The sequence below is a fragment of the Sturnira hondurensis genome, unplaced genomic scaffold, assembly GCF_014824575.4.
Source record: "Sturnira hondurensis isolate 20B ecotype Veracruz unplaced genomic scaffold, ASM1482457v3 Scaffold0025370, whole genome shotgun sequence".
Lineage (NCBI taxonomy): Eukaryota > Metazoa > Chordata > Mammalia > Chiroptera > Phyllostomidae > Sturnira > Sturnira hondurensis.
In genome coordinates this window covers 1,809,005-1,828,549 of record NW_028098001.1, presented here as the reverse complement: position 1 = coordinate 1,828,549, position 19,545 = coordinate 1,809,005, and positions in this window count along the sequence as shown.

Genomic DNA, 19,545 nt, shown 5'->3' with positions numbered 1-19,545 from the left:
AAATTGACTATTTTTTCATTTCAGAAAGAATTTATAAATAAGAAAAATGTTTAAATTTTATTATGAACATTTGTTTATATTTATATTTAAGAATTAAATATAAATATTTCAATTTATATAGCTTTTATTTTTCCTAAATTATTTTACATATAAAAATAAATCTGAGTGTCATATTCTCATTTATACAGTTTTATGGATTGAATTATGACTCCCTCAAATTCATCTGTTAAAGACTTAAGCCCCAAAGTGATGGAATTTATAGAGGGAGTCTTTAGGGAGGTAATGAAGGTTATAGGATGGGGTCTTAATCCAATAGTATTGTCCTTATAAGAAGAAAAATAAACCAGACAGCATCTCTGAACACATAGAGAAGAGGCCAAGTGAGGACACAGCAAGAAGGCAGGATTCTAGAAACCTTGAAATAAGTCCTTATAGAAACCAGATTTGCTGGCACCTTCATCGTGGACTTCTAGCCTCCAGAATTCTGAGATGTCTGTTGTTTAAGCCACCCAGTCTGTGATATTTTGTTTTGGCAGCCTAAGCTTACAATTACATGCAGAAATTGCTATTTTACTTCCTTATCTAAAACACACAGAATTGATTGATCATAATTTTGGTTCTAAACCACTATTATCAGTGGCCCTTTTCTGGGTCATCTTATATTTTCTTTATTTAACTGCAATAACTGGTATCTGGCTGTGTGTTCCTCACCTGAATTGGCTCCCAACATTGTGATATTTTTGCTTAATGTTCCTGTGTGTTTTCTTAGTTTCCAAACCAAGTAATGTATTGTTCAGTTTTATTTTATTAAATACTGACTCTTTGAACTCTGTTTATTTTCAGACAATAATACATTCCAATGCACACTCACATTATTGTTTATAATTCATTTTCAATATTATATAATATTCAATTTTGTAAATATATCACAATTTATAAAAAATGGTCTTGTACTACTGACAATTTACCATGTTCTCAATGTTTTGCTAAAATAGACAATGGGGCTATATATTTTGTACCATTTCCTGGTAGCTGTGTACCAAATTGGTGTTGGATATATTCCTCTGTGTTTAGTTCTGTACTGTAAGGTTTGCAAATGTTCAGTATTACAAGGTCATGTTCAATTTGGGGAAAGTGTGCCAGTTAGCACTGCCACAAGTTTGCTGTATTCCAATTGTCCTTTATATTTTCTAAAGTCAAATTATAAAATGTATATTGCTAGAGAATAACATTGCTGGCAAGAGAGAAACTATGGCACTAAATACCTTAAGTACTTTGTCCTATGCTGAAAATCTATTTATAATTTTAAGCTAATTCATCATTCCATATATGAAGTGGTGAGACAGAATGTTTACCTAGTAAATAGAAGTAAAAGCCTAGAAATAAATTTTGAAAAATTTCTCTTGCGTCTTGCTTATTAAAGTAAGTTATATATATTCTACCCTCTTAGGACCATGCGTATCAGAAAGGAAGCATACTTCAAAAAATAACAACTGTCAGTTGAGGCCTGAAACATAGATATCTAAATTCATTTAGTTGTTAACTTAAAAGTCATCTCAAATGGTTAAAACAGTGGAAAAATCATTAGAAAAAAAACTGGTTTTAAATTTTTTTATTCTTTTTATTCAGGGTCTATTCACAATTAATATTTTTTCTGAAAAAAATATTTTAATTGTTGGTCAAGTACAGTTTTCTGTCTTTTACTCCCATCCCAACCCACTCCACCAGTGCTCCCCACCTCCCTCCCATTTCCACCCCCCCTTAGTCTTTGTCCGTGTGTCCTTTATAATTGTTCCTATAAACCCTTCTTTCCCTTTTCCCCTGAAATTCCCTCCCCTCTCTCCTCTATTCACAATTATTGAAGTAAATAATTTTCTACCTGCTAGTTTTACATTATTAAAAAGAACTTACAGTTTTCATTCACTAATTTAGCTATTTCCAGACCCCATAACTAAAATTTTTCAGCATATATTGTGTGCCAGATTCTTACTTTGTTTGCTTTATAGTTAGTGAGACATGAGACTGTTTATTATTCTCATTCTCATTTATTATCCTCTATTATTATTATTCTGTAATTATAATATTTAAATTTTATAGTACTTTCCAACTACTTTAGTACTAAATTGGAGCTGTGTTGTTTTGTTTTAAATTTCTGATAAAATTAACAATGCATATGGTATTTTTATAAAATATAGTATCTAACATGCTTATATTTTTCCATAGTGGCAAGCAGATAGAAATTCTGTCTGCACACCTATATTCTTATTGCTGTACCTCTTCAGTTTTCCGTAGTTGCTTCTCAGAGATTTAGTGGAAAATAGTTATATAGAGCTGTGGGCAGAATTCACTCTGAGATTAATAACTCAACTCTTGTGTTAGATGGGGTGTGTTCTGCAATAACCATGTACTGAACTGTCCCTCTAGACATATTAGTACAAAATTCCTATTTTGACATATAAATCATTTTAAAATGCTGTCAGTTTTTCGAGATATTTAGAAATTAACTGAAATTGATAAAGGCAATCAGACACAGTAGGACTTTTAATAAAATCACTTAAACTGACAAATGACATTTATGTCAAGATGTTTCAAACGGACATGTAATTTTTAAAACATAAATCAGCATCTACAAATGTTTCTGTTCCATCTCTATTTGTTGGATTTTCTGTTCTCAGGGATCCAAGTTTATCCTTCCTCAACACCTAAAAAATGCTAAGAATCTGGAAGGATTTTTGCAACCCTAGTTTTCAGACACAAAACAGGAAACTATCTCAAATGCTCTTACTTGATCCATCTTTGTGTTCCAAGCACAATGCTTCCAAAATCCACCTGCTGGAAGTCGGGTGGTGGATGCAAAGGCATGTCATGGTAATTTGAAAACAGTTGAATGCACAACAGAGGCTTTTCCTGCCCTCAAGCTCACCATGCTGGTTTGTCTGGCTCACTACATGCCAAAACTTTTGATTGATGTGCTCACTTCAGTCACGGGTAATTTTAACTCATATATTAAGTAGCTGCTGCTTCCACTCCATTATAGTTCCTTGCATGGGGCAAATCAGAGTTCGGGTTTTGTCTGTGTTGGGCTGACCTAGAGCCATAGTGTGCTTTTGTTTAGATTTAAGTAGGAGGCAAGCTAATATTTCAAAACTAGCAAACTTTTACAGTCTCTGCTTTTCTTAATTGTAGGGATCCCCGTGGTAAAGAGCTTTTTATTGCTACCACATTGCTCTTTAGGAGTCCCAAGGAAGTCAGAAATGTTATTAAAGGCTTTCTAAATACATAGAGATTCTTTTGAAATGTGGGAGATTTAAGCGGATTAATTCAATACAACCAGTTCTGGCAGCATTTTCTCTTTTATCTGTTTGTATTTTTGAAAGACATTGTGTCTTAATATTAATTTTTGGTTGTGTATTTCAGTATCTGCAGTAGATCAGGAGATTGACCACACTTTTGTTCATTGTCACTTTAGAGTCTGGGGTTGTACAGAATATTAACTATAATAGAAATCACCATGTAAATGGTGGGTTATGATGTATATTTTGTTACATTTCAGATTTGTTATTAACTCATACCACTTTGCATGGAAAATAGTATAAAAACAATTCACTCATATCAGCAACCCTTTTCTGTTTTTGAAAGTGTTACCTACTAATTATGACAGCAGAATGAAAATTTAAGTTAAACCAAGTAAGTCATTTATTCTTATTGTTATTCAAAACTACAATTTACATGGGGACATATTTATTGCCCCCAAAAGGATTGAAGAGTATTTCAGAAATAAAATGACTTACTAAAATATTCATTTGGGGGGTAAATTTTAGAGAATGCGGAGTTTTTTCAATAAACCAATATTCAAAGCATAAATTTTATGAATCAGCATCTGTATCCTTTAGATTATAATCAACAAATCCTTAATAAGCATGCAAGAAAAACTAGTGTGAAAGAGGATAAAATAGTCAGTGTTTTACAAATTGCTCAGAGGAAAGAAGAAAATCTACCAAAATGACTAGTCCAGAGATACAGAGAAAGCCTCTCTCTTATATGTTCCTCTTTGGCTTTAGTTGGTGCAAGAGGACATGCCAAGCCCAACAACTTCCCAGTCAAATCCCCTTTCGTGGGCACTAAATAAAATGAAATTGCCCGTGGAATGAAAAGTTGTATTTGTTACATTATTTTAACTCATGAGATTCTTAAATCTGAACTTCGCTATCCTAATTGGGCTTGGAAATTACCTAATTTAAGATGCCAATCTGAGATACCAGGCAAAATAAGTATTTTTCCTGAAATTTGGAAAAATAAATGTTTATTTTATTTTAAGCTTGTATTACCCAGATTTTAAAATAAGCTTATTAATTGTATTTTAAATTTTTATTTGTAAATAAAATACTTAGAAAGGGTACCTAACTAAGGATCATAAGCCAAATTGAATCTACTCCTGGTTTTCATAAATAAAGTTTTATTGGAACACATTCACGTCCATTTACGTTCATTTTGCCTGTGACTCTTTTTGTGCTACAAAGGCAGAGTTGAGAGGTTGAGACAGTCGTGGTAATAAGGTTGACAAATCCTAAATTACTGGGCATCTGACCCTTCACAAAAAAAAATGATTGCTAATACCTGATTTAAAATTGATATTTTATGTTAAAGGTAAAAGGCATTAATTATAAAGTTTGAATATTTTGAAAATACTTAAATATTTTCAAATATTGAACTTAAGTAAGTATGTAATAAAGCAATTAGAAACATCTTTCTATACTCATTGTTTCAACATAATCACTATATTATATTGACAGTAATGTGCTCGATATTACACACAACATGTTAGAGTTATTCCTAGCTATTAAGGTAAAAAGACACTATATCACATATAAATTCTGTGCACAATGTTTATGTGTTTCTTCATATAGTTCTTCATATCTATTATGGTGGAATATTTTAAAGATGTTCAGAATTCCTAATCATTAGCTTTTTCTTTTATGAAAGTAAAATAACTCAACCTTTAAAAATAAACTCCCATTGAGTTTTTATGATGAATTCTAATTTCCCAATGAGTGAACATGAGCCATAAAAAGTCGCAGCTTTCCTTCCTGTGAAGCACAGCATCCGTGTGATTATAGCTCAATTAAGAACCTGGGAACATTCAAACGAGGTGCTCCACTTTCACGCTACGGGTGGCCAAGTCAGCCAGGCGCTGCTGAAGAAGGTGACTCCATTAGTGCTCTTTAAAGAAGCCATCAACTGAGCAGCCATGGCCTTTCTGTGTGTTTTAAAGTCAAAGGGTGGCACCTCCCTCCCTTAAACACACTACAGTGTTTAATGACTGACTTCTTATTGAGAATTTGATATTTGTGTATTGCAGTTTGGTTGTAATAGGGGATGGGATTCTCTAGATAAATGAGAGCACATGAGAGAAAAGATAGCATTATTTACTGGAATAATGGCATTACACATAAATAAAGCCAACCGACACAAGGGAGAACAAATTGTAAGGATTAGCAATATTTCACTGGGTTCCTTCATTTGATCCTGGCCTTTTCTGGGCATTGGTTTTAAATTTTACTTCAAGAACTTTATTACCTTACACTATTGATTTTCAAAAATGAGGTATAGGGATCATTCAGAGATCTTGTTACAACGCAGTGACCACATTCTGATCCCAGGGGACTTGGATGCTTGTTGGCTCCAGAGCAGTCTGAACAGAAGACCTCAGATGACATCCATGAGGACAAACATTGGGGTATTAGAGAAAGGCAAAAGCATTTTCCTTGAGGAAGATTTTGTTGTCATTTTATAAACAACTTATATAAACAACTGAAAAAAATAAATACAAACTGACACAATTTAGTCCAGTAAGGCCTGTTCTACAGATATTCTTAGTAAGGGAGACTGTTTTCCCTACACATAAAAATATCCTCCCATGTCCACAAATAATTCTTCTTCACCCTTAAAATGTTTCTGAAGTGAAAAAAAATCGAAGGATATTTTGGAGAGTACTCTTCATAAAAATATATAAGAAAACTATTTTCAGTTATCTCTTTAAGCAAGCTTTAAACTTTTTGTATATTCTTCATTCAAACACTGTTGAGTTTGAGTATTTGCCTTACTCAGGGGTACAAAATATTAAACTCTTTCATATGTTTTCTTTTACTGATGTATATATTCATATATATTTACATGTTAGTGTATCACAGTTCTTTGTATTAATTCAATGTATGACTGTCAAAAGAATATCTAGTTTTTGAAAAATAACAGGTGAAAAAAGATCTAAATAAATAAGGAGCAGGTACAAGTAAATGTAAACATGTTTCAGAGTTTAAAACTAAAAAATAAACTTTACAGAACATGTTATAGTCTAGTTTTTAATTTAAAACAATATTAAGAAAAAAGTTTACATTTTAAATCTGGACTCTCAACTAAATATTTAAAAAACTCATAAATGTGTCATTTATTGTGAAATAAAGGTTCACGCTAGAGAATACACATATCCTTTGTGACATAGAAACTTCTTGGTAGTATTAACATCCAAGGGTTTCACACATAATCTGAAATTAATTTTAGATAGTGCAAAGCATATTTAAAATGATGATTGTGATTTTTAAAATGTTAACCATATACACTGTGCATCAGAAAATCCATAAGACAATAGACATTATATGTGCATAACTGCTAAGTTCCTTTTAAATAAGAAATTTTAAAAAATGTTACAGAATTTTTCACGAAGTACATACCTATAAGGGAAGGAAATGGCAAAGAATTTCAAGAAATTCCTTTATAAATTTTGTTGAACTTCTTCAAAGCCATAAACAGAAGATAAAGAACATTATTAAATTTCACAGGGGGGAGTAAGAAATCCACTTATCCTGTTGCTAATCTCCTAAAAGTCTTCCAATGAACACTGATAAAGATATAAAATCTGGGATTATCTGATATTCTTTCGTCCACTTTTCTTAATTCTCCCATTTCTTTAAGCCCTAAAAGAATTGGAGTGTTTGAAAATATTGGCAAGAAAAAGTATTCTGAAACCCTGAACACCTATGACATTCACAAACAATGCACTTTAAGAGCTTCACACATTCTTAAATATCTTGATAGCAAACAATTTTACCAGTAATTACATTGATGTAGAATCTAAAAAATAAATTAATTCACTTGGAGCATCACTGTTTCTACATATGGGGCTTAAATTTCATGAAATAGCAGTTAAATAAAAATTAGTCATTTACATAACATTTTTAGTATTTAATAAAAGAAATAATCAGGAACTAAGTTAAATTATTACTATGTTCAAAATGTATATTCTCCAGAAAAATAAACAACCCACATTTCTTAGAATTTCTAATTTTTATCTTTAACAATACTGTTAGGAGAGTTAGTTTCACATATACATATATGAAATATATGTTTCACGTATATGTAGTAGCAAAATACTGATTAAATGCTTATTATTTGCCTACTCATAATCTTTGTATTATTTCATCACTATAAGAGTTATGTGAAAAAAATAAAAGAGTAGCAATACAATAAGTTATCAATTGAAACATACTAAAAGTAAAAAAGAAATCCCTGTGAATATATTAATTACATACACTAAACTTGTTTTTACCATAGCATCGGTGTTCATCTGTCCAAAATTAGCATTAAAAAATTAATATAGGAATAAACTCTATTTCACATACCCACAACTGTACACCCAGGTTTGCCACACCCTGAAGTTGTGATCTCTTTAAAACCATTTGCTTTGCTTTCTAACATGTGACCTTTATATCTAAACATATATTTCCTGCAGAGTTGAGATACATGCAGAAAATATGTTTTCTCTTCTGAATCAATCAACCTTCCCTCCTTACTATAAAATCTACATTTATTATAAGTATTACTCTCAAATATAAGTGAAAGGTTAAGATCAATAAATATTGGTGATACATTTCTAATATGAGGAAAAATTTAATTTGTCCTAAAATATTTAAAATAAAAATTCGTAACCCCTACATGTTTATACAACTATTTTAGCTAACAGTTTAAAATAGTAAGTAAGACACAGGAAGTGTTTAGGCAGTCCTATCAGAAGTAATTGAATTAGTTTATTATAATCAGACAATCTGAAAGATAACTAGCAAAAAGGAAGCGTTTCAATAACAGGTGGTATGGTTTCTTCAGAAGCCTTCGCGTTGATTGCTCCAGATGACAAAAGATCTACTTAGGAATCAAAACCTGACGCACGTGCCAGAGATGATGGATGGAGCAGCACTGGGAGTGTGAGAGAGTTTACAGGGCTGAGCCATCGGAAACACCAATATGGACTGGTATCGTTTTGCTTTTGTTATTGCCACGTCCCTTTCTGCTGCTGACCTTCTAGTTAACTACATTTTGTTTCTGTGTAGCTGCTCTTTTTTTTTTTACAGAAAGCTAACATGATTTTTTAAGACATAATACAATCATTTATATTATTGTAAAATTTCTTACCACATCACTTTTGCTCTCAGGTGAGATGCTTTTCTGCTTTTCCCTGTGTATGTGGTTTGCTGGGTAGTTTGCTTCCTCACTCCTGAACAAACAGGAGATAACAAACTTCAGCTGCAGGTTGCTGCTAAATCCAAATTTTGTTTCTGAAAGATACAGTCTCTTCAATATCTTTCAAAATCATCCTTCCACACAGTGTCCTAGTGAAAACCACAAATCTAAGAAAATTTAAACACAATTTAAATTTTCTGCACAATTCCTTTGAAAAACTTGCTAAGACACATTTATATGCAAAGAAAGAAAACAAGATGATCTGACTTGTCCAAGGAGAACTCTCTACTGACAACACAGTGCCCCCTAAAGTTCTTCCTGAGAGAATAATCCTGCAGGGTCTCAAAATGAATTGCATACTGCTTAATAAAATATCACTAGGCTTCATTTAACCAAATACATAAATACCTCATCTAAAAAGACACGATTCATATAAGAAATCTACAAATTTTTGTCTTATATTAAATACAACTTTAATCATATGTAAATGGATATGTTCTTTTTTATCTGAGTTTCTAGTCTATGCTATTTAAAAATAATAAAGTGAATTATGTTAATTGCTGAAGACTCAGTTGAATGTTTATGCTGACTATAAAGTATGGTATGCCAACAACATCTCAATAACTTTAGAATCTGAATGAAAGACACTTGCTGAAAGAGAGCAGAATAATTTTCAAATGTAAGCTTGCATTTAATAAACTATAAAAAAATGTCTGTGCCACAGATAAGCAATTGAACAATCAACAAATATGAAAAAAGTACTCAAATAAGAGGTATACAAACTTATTACTGTATGGGTGTATTACTGTATTGCATATATTTGAATTTTAAAGTATACTGAGTAAGTAAAATATTGGATTAATGTTGTAAAGTGATGAGAAGCTTAGCTTGATAATTTAAAAAAACATCCCTGGCACTTGTCTTTTCTTATAAAATAATAATCTTTTAAAAAGAAAATTAAAATATCTCACCTTTTAGAACAATTAAATTTTTATCAACCACCAAATATAAGGATTGGCAACAGTAGGTTTACAGTTGTTCATATGGAAAATAACACAATAATTAATAAATAGTAAAACAAGCATATACTGCTTTGTATACTCACAACTGTAAACCTACTTTGGCCCACTTCCTGTATAGCACAGAAACACCAGGCTGTCTGAAATGTGCAAAAAGATGTAGAGTTTATATATTTATCTTTCTTCAAAATGCAAATTCTTTAAGACCAATTTTTCTTACTGCTTCTGGTGGAGTCATAGGGACGATCCTGATGCTGGACACACGTGACAGAAACAGATATTGCACCTGCTGTAATTGGGTCCCTTCCTTCTTCTGCATGTACTTCCTTGTGTAAGATTTTTTTTGTCTTTAAAAGCCTTCTCTCTTCTTTTCAATTGTTGTTCAACTACAGTCGTCCAAATTTTTCCCCTGTCCCTCTCCTTTGCCCCTGTCCGCCTCTCACTGCCACAGTCAGTTCCTGTGTCCCTGTGTCCTTTATACATGTTCCTTCACTAAACACTTCCGCTTATTTTCCTGCCATCCCCCTCCTCCTTCCTCTCTGGTCACTGTCAGTTTGTTCTCTATTCCCATGTCTCTGGTTCCGTTTTGCTCATTTATTTGTTTTGAGCATTAGTTTCCACTTATAGGTGAGATCATATGGTATTTGTTTTTGCTGCCTGGCTTATTTCACTTAGCATCATGCTCTCCAGTTCCATCCATGCTGAGTAAACTTGCCAAGCTAGAGGAATGAAATTGCAAAATGGTCACCCAGTTTCTTTTGTCTCCTTAACATTAGACATGTATTCAGTGATGATCATAGTAAACTAAGTATAATAGATAAATCTTATTAATTTTATTGTGGTTGCAACATTTTGCTTGTGTCAATGTTTAAAAAAGGAAACCATAGTAAAAGCCACAAAGATCATATACTGGAGAAAAATCAAGACTGTATCCAAGCCTGGAGTCATTTTTCTTAATGTCAAACTTACTGATCAAATAATGTTAAACTTATTTCATATCAGGTAGAGATGAAATATTAATAGTAATAATTTTCACATCATGGAATGCTTTGAGTCAATTTATAACAGCGGAAATAGACAGAGGTATAGTTTGGAGAAATCTACTGACTTTCAACTATATTATTCTCAGGTCAATCCATTCCTGGACACAGGAATCAAGTTTCTTCTGAGTTTTGGAAATGAAAGGAAGAAAATATTACTTGATATGGCACTTAGTAATTGTTCATCACTGAAATATATGTATGACGATTTAATTCTCACAATTACCTTGTAAACATGGATTGTTGTTCTGATTTTTTAAAAGATTTTATTTATTTAATTTTAGAGAAAGGGGAAGGGACAGGGAAAGGGATGGAGAAAGAGAGGGAAGGAAACATCAATGTGTGGATCCCTCTTGCATGCACCGGTGCCCTGCATGTACCCTGGCATGTACCCTGACTGGCAAACAAACCAGTAACCCTTTGGTACACAGGCCATGCTCAATCCACTGAAACACAGCAGCCAGGGGTATTTTTTTACATTTGTTTATTGTTCTTCAGGTACAGTTGTCTCCATTTTCCCACCACCACTCCCCCCCACCACAGCCACCCCCATTTCCCACCCTTGGCTGCTGTGGCTCAATGGTTTAAGTGCTGACATGTGAACCAAAAAGTCACAGGTTCGAATCCCAGTCAGGGCAGATGCCTGGGTTGCAGGCCAGGGTCCCCAGTGGGGGTCCATGTGAGAGGCAACCACACATTGATGTTTAGTTAAGGCCATACAACTCTGAACACACCCAATATCATTTATTCTCGTTTATTGACCTTTTCAACAATCAGGCTAAGATCTTTTTCTGAATTGCTTGCCAGGTTGCTAACAAAAAACAAAGTTAAAAATAAAATCCCTTTTTTTTACTTTAAAGATCATGTTTCTTCTACTTCATTACAATGGCCAATGGATAACTGGAAGTGGTTCCAAACTATAAAAAACTGTTACCAGGGAGTTGAATATGGATGTTTGTCTATTGCATCAAATTGTTTGCATATGGTACCTTATAAACACATCTAGTATTTTTGGAAGTTCTGCAAGACTGTTTATTCCTATGTCTCCCTGTCTATTTACCTATTTACCTCTCTATCTAAATACAATAATTTCCAGAATCTCTTCTTGATTCTTCTAAACCAAATTAACTATATGAACACTTAATATTTTTAATTTATGAACCCTCATTTTAATGTTTCAATTTGCCATGGGACAGATAACTGAAAGTAGGTGGACTTATTGCAATGTATCTCACTCTGAAAGACCCTACCTATATCACTTCACTTTTCTGATGCATTTTTGTAAGTTCCTAAAAACTGAGTAATACAAGAAATGCAACATAATTACCCACTACAAACTGTTTAAATTTGTGTCTAGACAACAAATATATTCCTCGCTGACACCCTGGAATTTCTCAAAATAGAGAAATATTTAAATAGTACGTGTGGGCTTTTATAAAAGTGTCATAAAATTATACCTCTCTTAATATATTTATATCCAAAGGAATACCATGTAGAGAAAAAATATATGTAATGCTAAATTTCATAAAATGAGCAAAATTTTATACACACAGTTAACAGTAGAGGTAGTTTTAAATGTAAATCCTAAAATGACATGATTGAGCCCAACTACCTGTTTTGACTATTCTAAATCTGCCTGTGTAATCTGCAAGACCAGAAATACATATAAATAGAATCTTTGTTATTTAATTGGAGCTAAAGTGTCTTACTGAGGAAAAGTAAATTGCCAAAATTACATATTTATTTTCTTTTATTAAAAGGTTCCACAGAATTAGACAGCAGCTCCTCCTTATCACTAATATGGTTGCTGAAGCAGACATCAGTATACCGAGGATCGTGCTCCTTCCCACTCCTTAAAATAGCTGCTGTAAATTCCTTTAAAGCTTCATGGCCTTACCCAGAAAGAGATCTCAGGTTTGGCACAATCACACTAACTGTATGTATGTTCCTCTCTGAGCTTCTGTCTCGGATAGCCCCTTTGTGCAGCCCACACAGTGTGCAGAGTCTGCCCTCTAGTCCACTACCCCCCTCACACTTTCATCTCTGGATTATTTATAGTTAATGATTTCTTTCATGTTCAAAATAATTCTTCAGCTCAGAGTGATTATATACCAGTAATATTTTTTTTAGTACCTTCTTTTTAATGATGAATATGTATATATTTTTCATTAACTGTTGCCAATTTCAAAGAGAATATTTCCCAGGAGGTACATTTGAAATAATCTCACAAGCAGAATATAAAATAGAATGACTTTTAGGGATTGCAAAAAGCTATGAAGGAAGACATCAGTAAAAGGACCTTCTATCTTGAGAGCTAATTTGGAGAACATTCTTAAATGTAAATTAATAAGTATTGTGTATGCATAACAAGTTAATCAACCCATGGTATTGAACTGCTGTAGCAAGTAGTCTTGTTACTATAAAAGAAGATCCTATAAATGCATCTTTTTTTACTATTCAGTTTATTTACTACTTTCTGCAGGAAATAAAAGGAAGTATATATACCTATATAAATCTGGCAAAAAATAACAGACACTTTCAAGTACACTAATTGAGGGTTTTTTTTCTCTTCTGTTAGACAACACACACACACACACACAAAACATATAGAAAAACCTATGACAAATAAGAATCTGACAACATTCCTTTACAAATATTACAGATTTTAGGTCCCATTTTTTTCTTCTTCAAACAGAATCTTTTTTTCCTCAGAAATGTTGGCCACACAGGAAATATCATTAAGGAAAAAATAGCTTGACCAAAAAAATTAGTTAAAGAATATACATAGTTTACAAACATTTAAAATGATATTAAATGATTAAGAAGCTTGTCAAAGTTTCAATATCAACAGAAAAATGTTATTGTTGTCTTTTGATTTATGTTGACTGTTCCCTTCAGAAATCTCATTTGTTGAATATTAACCAACTGCTTTGTTCATTATTCAAAATGCTAATTTAGGATTTTCCTCTTCTGTTATGCAGAACCTATTGCCTGTTCTGAATCTTTTTAAAACATGCCATTACTTTATTGAACAAGACATACTACCAATACACTTCTTTAGTAAAAAAAGTGAACAATAATGATTTTCAAATGTTTCTTAATTTTTGTTCACAAGACTTGTTATCAGTACATTTTGGCAAAACATTATCAAATGAATACACAGAAACCTCTTTTGAGTTATTGAGTTATGACTTCAATTTGGTTTTCACAGAAAGTATTAAGATGAATGCTAGCAAACTTAATGTTGCCAAAGTCTATACATTTTGTACTGATGGAGAAAATAAAAAGAACACAACATTTAAGCTGAAAGAAACCAATAGAATAATAATTATTCTTATTAATGACTGATTGATTTACATTTCCTTTAAATAATGGAATTATAAATGCAGTATTAACTAGTTAAAGTCTGTCAATTAATTACTTAGTTATCTCTATATAGATTTATGAATGTTTTAGTGTAAGAGGAAAAGAGCTTTATTGAAATTTAGGACTTTAAAACATACCATTTAATAATTTTACATTATACAAGCATACAAGCAATAGTCCTGTGGAGAACGCATCTGTGGTGAAAGGTCAGTGAGCCCCTGGAAATCTGCCTCCGGTCCACGTGATGCAGTACTGTCCTATTACCATGTGATTGGCAAACTGCAATATGGTTCATTGTTCATTTTTCACCTTGGTCGACACCTTCAAAATTAGTGAAGTCCTCTCCTATAATTAGTTTCTATGAATAGTATCTTTCTATTAAAGAACAGTTTTCCCTTGAAATATTACTTCACATTCATTAAAAAGCATTCTGCAATCTTTTCAAAGTCTAATGTGAAGAACAATTTTTGTCTTTAAAAATGTGTTGTTTTCAGAACAAATGATTTCTGTAATTTTTTTTCACTATTGGGTAAATTCTAAGCATTAAAGTTTGCTGCTGATTGGTGTATTTTTATTTAAGTATGTGTGTATGAATTATACATGCATAATATTGGGTTGACCAAAAAGTTTATTTTTTTTCTGTAAGATGGCTGTAGTAACACTTAGTTGTCTTTAACTTCATTGAAAACAATTCTGTTACATTGTATACGGACAACTGGCATATCAGTGTGCATTAAAAAACATCAAAATTGGTGAATTTTTATGTCAGCCTTTTAATATTGAAGATGGAAGAAGATATGCAACATTTTTGTCACATTGTGCTTTATTATTTCAAGACAGGTAAACATGCAACTGAGATACAAAAGAGGTTTGTGCGGCGTATGGGGCAGGTGCTGGGACTGATTGAAAGTTATTAAATCCAGATATTAATTGAGGATAATCAATATTCTACCATGCTGGAGATAGCTGACATACTCAAAATATATAAATTGATAAAGTTATTGGTGAAAATTAAAAATGCATCTAAAATTCTAAATAAAAAATGTGTCATGTATGAGAAAACTGAACAGACTTTTTGGCCAACACAATATCTATATGTTTAGATGTTTTTCTATTTCCATTTTGTTTAACATTTATTGTATATAATCAGTGATACATTAATAGTCTTTTATGACATTAATTTATTGTATAAAGAAATTATAATATCATGCAGATAGGAAATGAAGTTAACATCTGTTATCTGTTCATTTGAATTTTATTAGAATGTACCCTTTCTAATTATGACAAGAAAAAATAACTAGATTATGCACCTACTTTATTAAAATATTTGTTTTTTTTCCTATTTAGTAGTTTGTTTTCATGGAATATTGTGTTAATTAGTGTTTGGGGCAATTTAATAGGTTTTAAGTACTACCTCAAACTGTATTAATTTTTACATTCTGATTACTGGCAACAGTAACTGTATAACTAGGTATCATTTACCATTTATAATTCCATTTATATCTTTAATATTACCATTCATTTATATATTAAGACTATTTTTATACATATTAAAAAATCTTAACTAATTATATTTTTTATCCTCACCCAAGTGCATTATTTCATTGCTTTTAGAGAGCAGAAGAGAGACAGAGACAGAGAGAAAGACACCAGTGTGAGAGAGAAACATTGAGTGGACGCCTTCTTGTATGCAACCCAACCATGATGCAACCCACAGCAGGGGTATATGCCCTGACCAAGAATCAAAGCCACAACATTTTAATCTACAACATGATGTTCCAACCAACTGAGCCACACTGTCCAGGGCATTAAGCAATTATTTTTTTAAAGATTTCATTTATTCATCTTTATAGATGAAGGGAAGGAGAAAGGGAGAGAAACATCAATGTATGGTTGCCTCTCATGTATCCTGTACTGGGACCTGGCCTGCAACCCAGGCAAGTGCCATGTCCGGGGATCCAGCTGCAATCCTCTGGTTCGCAGGCCCGCGCTCAATCTACTGAGCTACACCAGCCAAGGCACATTAAGTAATTCTTAACAAAATACGTTCCCACTCTCTTGATTTTCTCTTTTATTGAGTGGGTCTTTATAAAAAAAATTGAAATATAATCATATTTGTGCTTTTTGTGTGATATTTCTTCAGACTCTGTAAGGAAAAAAACAATGTACTTAAGAATTATATTCAGTTTACAGAACAAAGAAACTTGGAGAGAGAAAACTGGAACAACAATGAAGACTAAATTAAAAATATAAACAAATATGGCAAAGTTAATCTAAAATATTTTAGCATGACAATAATTATAAATTGTTCATATTTAAATTAAACTCCATTAGAAGGCAAATACTTTCAGACTTGTTCAAAGCAATCATATTAAATAAATGCAACTTTATACACATTCTACAATGCATAGATATTAAAATAAACAAAGAGTAACTTACGGGGTGGGGCAAAAGTAAGTTTGCACTTGTCAATATTGAAAATAATATAATAATTAATACACAATAATTCAAAAATACCATTTGTTTTGCATACTTACAACTGTAAACCTACCTTTCTTCCACCCTGTATAAATGCAAAAATAAATAGCAGGATTTTTAATATAAATATCACATACAGCAAAAGAATGGCAAAAGACTTTATATTTGATATTTCATCATCCAAAGTATATGATTTAATATATGTTGTAGTAGTAATGCAGTAAAGTGATGTTACCCTGAAAATTAAAACAAAGTGGATTATAAGTAAAATAATTTAGATAGATTTTGTGCACACCAAAGAAGAGTGCAGAAGGTTATTAAAATTAAAATTCAGACAAAAAAGCTGAATAGACAGTTATCCACAGCGGACATAGTGATGGCCGGTAAGCATATGAAAAGATGCTCAAGTAACTAATCATCAGAGAAATGCAAATTAAACCACAATGAGATATCACCTCACCCCTGTCAGAATGGCTATCACCAATGATTCAACAAACAAGTGCTGGTGAGCATGTGGAGAAAGGTAAGTGGTCACACAATTATTTGTGTCCTTTTGCACTATTGGTGGAAATGTAGATTGGTGCATCCACTATGGAAAACAGTATGGAGATACTTCAAACAGTTATAGTGGATCTGCTTTTTGATGCAGTGATTCCAATTCTAGGAATATATCTGAAAAAAATGAAAACACTAATTTGAAAGAACATAAGTGTGCGTATGTTCATTGCAGTGTTAGTTACAATCACTGAGACATGGAAGCAGCCCAAATGTCCATCAGTAGAAGAGCTGAGAAAGCAACTATAGGACATTTAAACAATGGGATTCTACTCAGCCATAAAAAAGTAGAAAATTATACCTTTTTTAAAGAGTATAGACAAATTTAGAGACTAGTATGCTAGGTTAAATAAGCCAGTTAGAGAAAGATAAACACCATATGATTTCACTCATATGTGGAATCTAATGAACAAACTGAACTAACAAGCAAAATAGAGACAGACTCATCAATAGAAAGCAGGATGACAGCTCTGGGAGGGGGATAAGTGAGGAGGTGGGGGGTGAAGCAAAAAAGGGAAAATGATGAGCATGGACAACAATGTGGTGATTGCAGGTGGAAGGGGTTGTATGGGGTGAAATGGTAATTGAAAATGCATTAAAATTGTAAAAATATTTAAAAACATTCTTGAAATACAAATAAAAACTAAAACTCTTCTAACAAGAAAAGCACAAGTAAAAATTATAAGTACACACTATGATTTAAACAATCACAGACTTCACAAAGTGTCAGAATTTATGAGATTCAGTATTAGAACTATGAACAAAGAAAATATTACTGCTATGCATATTTTATTATTAATACAAATTGAATTAGATTAACTGAACATTTAGTTTTGTTAAATAAATGACAATACAGAGAGACCAAAGAACAAGAGAAGAAATTTTCCATTTAAATAATTATTTGTGTTCAACTTTGATATTGGTATGTCTAGAGTTGATTGATGCGCTTACCTGGATTAGAATTTTTTAAACTATGACTCTGAGAAGAAAAGGATGGTTTTAAAAATACACAAAAACATCATAATGTATTAGTGGTTAGAGTCAATTGTATTGATTTATCCAAGAGTCTAATTTGCCATATAGGGGACTGAATTAGTAATTCCATATTGCTCTTCTTCCTCATTTTCTTCTTTATTGTCTACTTTTTTCTTTCTTCACTCTATACATATGTTTTTACAAAAATTTACAATTTCTCTGATATTATTTTCACAGTTATGGAATGATCTTCCCAATGACCAACCTTTCTTTATAATGTTTATTCATGAAGTACATCAATGTGATTGCTAAATACTAGTTTCAGTGGTTTAATAGATAAAATTTATTGTTATTCAGATTTCTGGTTATACTCTGGACCTTTACAATTTGCTATGTCATGCTGTGTCTGGTTTCTCACACGTTCATATTTAAAATCTGCAGTTTGTACTATTTTGACAAAGTTTGCTTACTCATCTATGCATTGAGTGCCTCAGTGTCAAGCAGCGTGGAGAGTTAATCCAGGAGTGAGGGGGAAAAATAACAACACATGTCTCTGGCCTCATGAAGTTGAAAGTCTAGTACAAGGTAGCCCAGATGTGCTACCTTTTATATTTTTATAAAATTTTAAATTTTTATAAAATCCATGGAACATTGGATAAAATAAAGATTTTTATAATACTTCTTAAAGAGTCAAAATTCCAAAATGTAGGAATTTTTTACTATGTTTAGAAATATTTATTTTTTAACAAATATACCAGATTATATTCAGAATCAAGGAACTTTAGAAAATACTTATCTACCTTTGTTTTTGATTTCTGAGCATAATATATACATGTAAATTCTCCTTTAATCATATGAACAATCATTTTGAATTGCTTGGTCTTGGGATCCGTTAACCTTGGTAGTAAATTCTATCTTTTTTTCTAATCATGCTGATCATCCTAGCCAGTGAATGACTGGGCTGGTAAATCCAGCCTCAAATTCTCCACTATGATGTTCCTCAGAGATCTTCATTGGCAAGATGTGAACTTTTATATACTCTGGTGGTTTGGGGCTGAAATAAATACATCTTAGCAGAAGCCCACTTTGAAGTACTTGAACGTAGAAGAAGGACATTTTCCTTATTTATTGTTTTCTTATTGATGTGGTAATTTATTTCTGGGATTTTTTTTATTTTTATAAGGCCTTTGCTATTGGCTATTACTTTATACTTGTCAATGGTTTGCTGTATCAGAATGTGCAAAAGAAATAGTAATTATAATAATCAAAATGATCCAAAGGCCTCATAATAGAAAATTTGGACTTAGTAGACATGGTTTGTGGAATAGTCAAATATAGTAAATGAATACTATCCAGATGATTTTAATAAAAAATCATATTTCAGAAACATTTCTTGTGGCCAGAAATTTATCTGAAAGAATATACTTCAGGACCCTGAGGAAAATCGGGCCCCATCATTTTAGAAAATGACTATTCTGGCCTAGAAGCATATATTTTATATCCATATTCCTCAGCTCGATAATTGTGTATGTGTCATATTTGTAAATTTATATATAAATTTACACATACACATTTATACTACCTGGACAAATGATGACAAA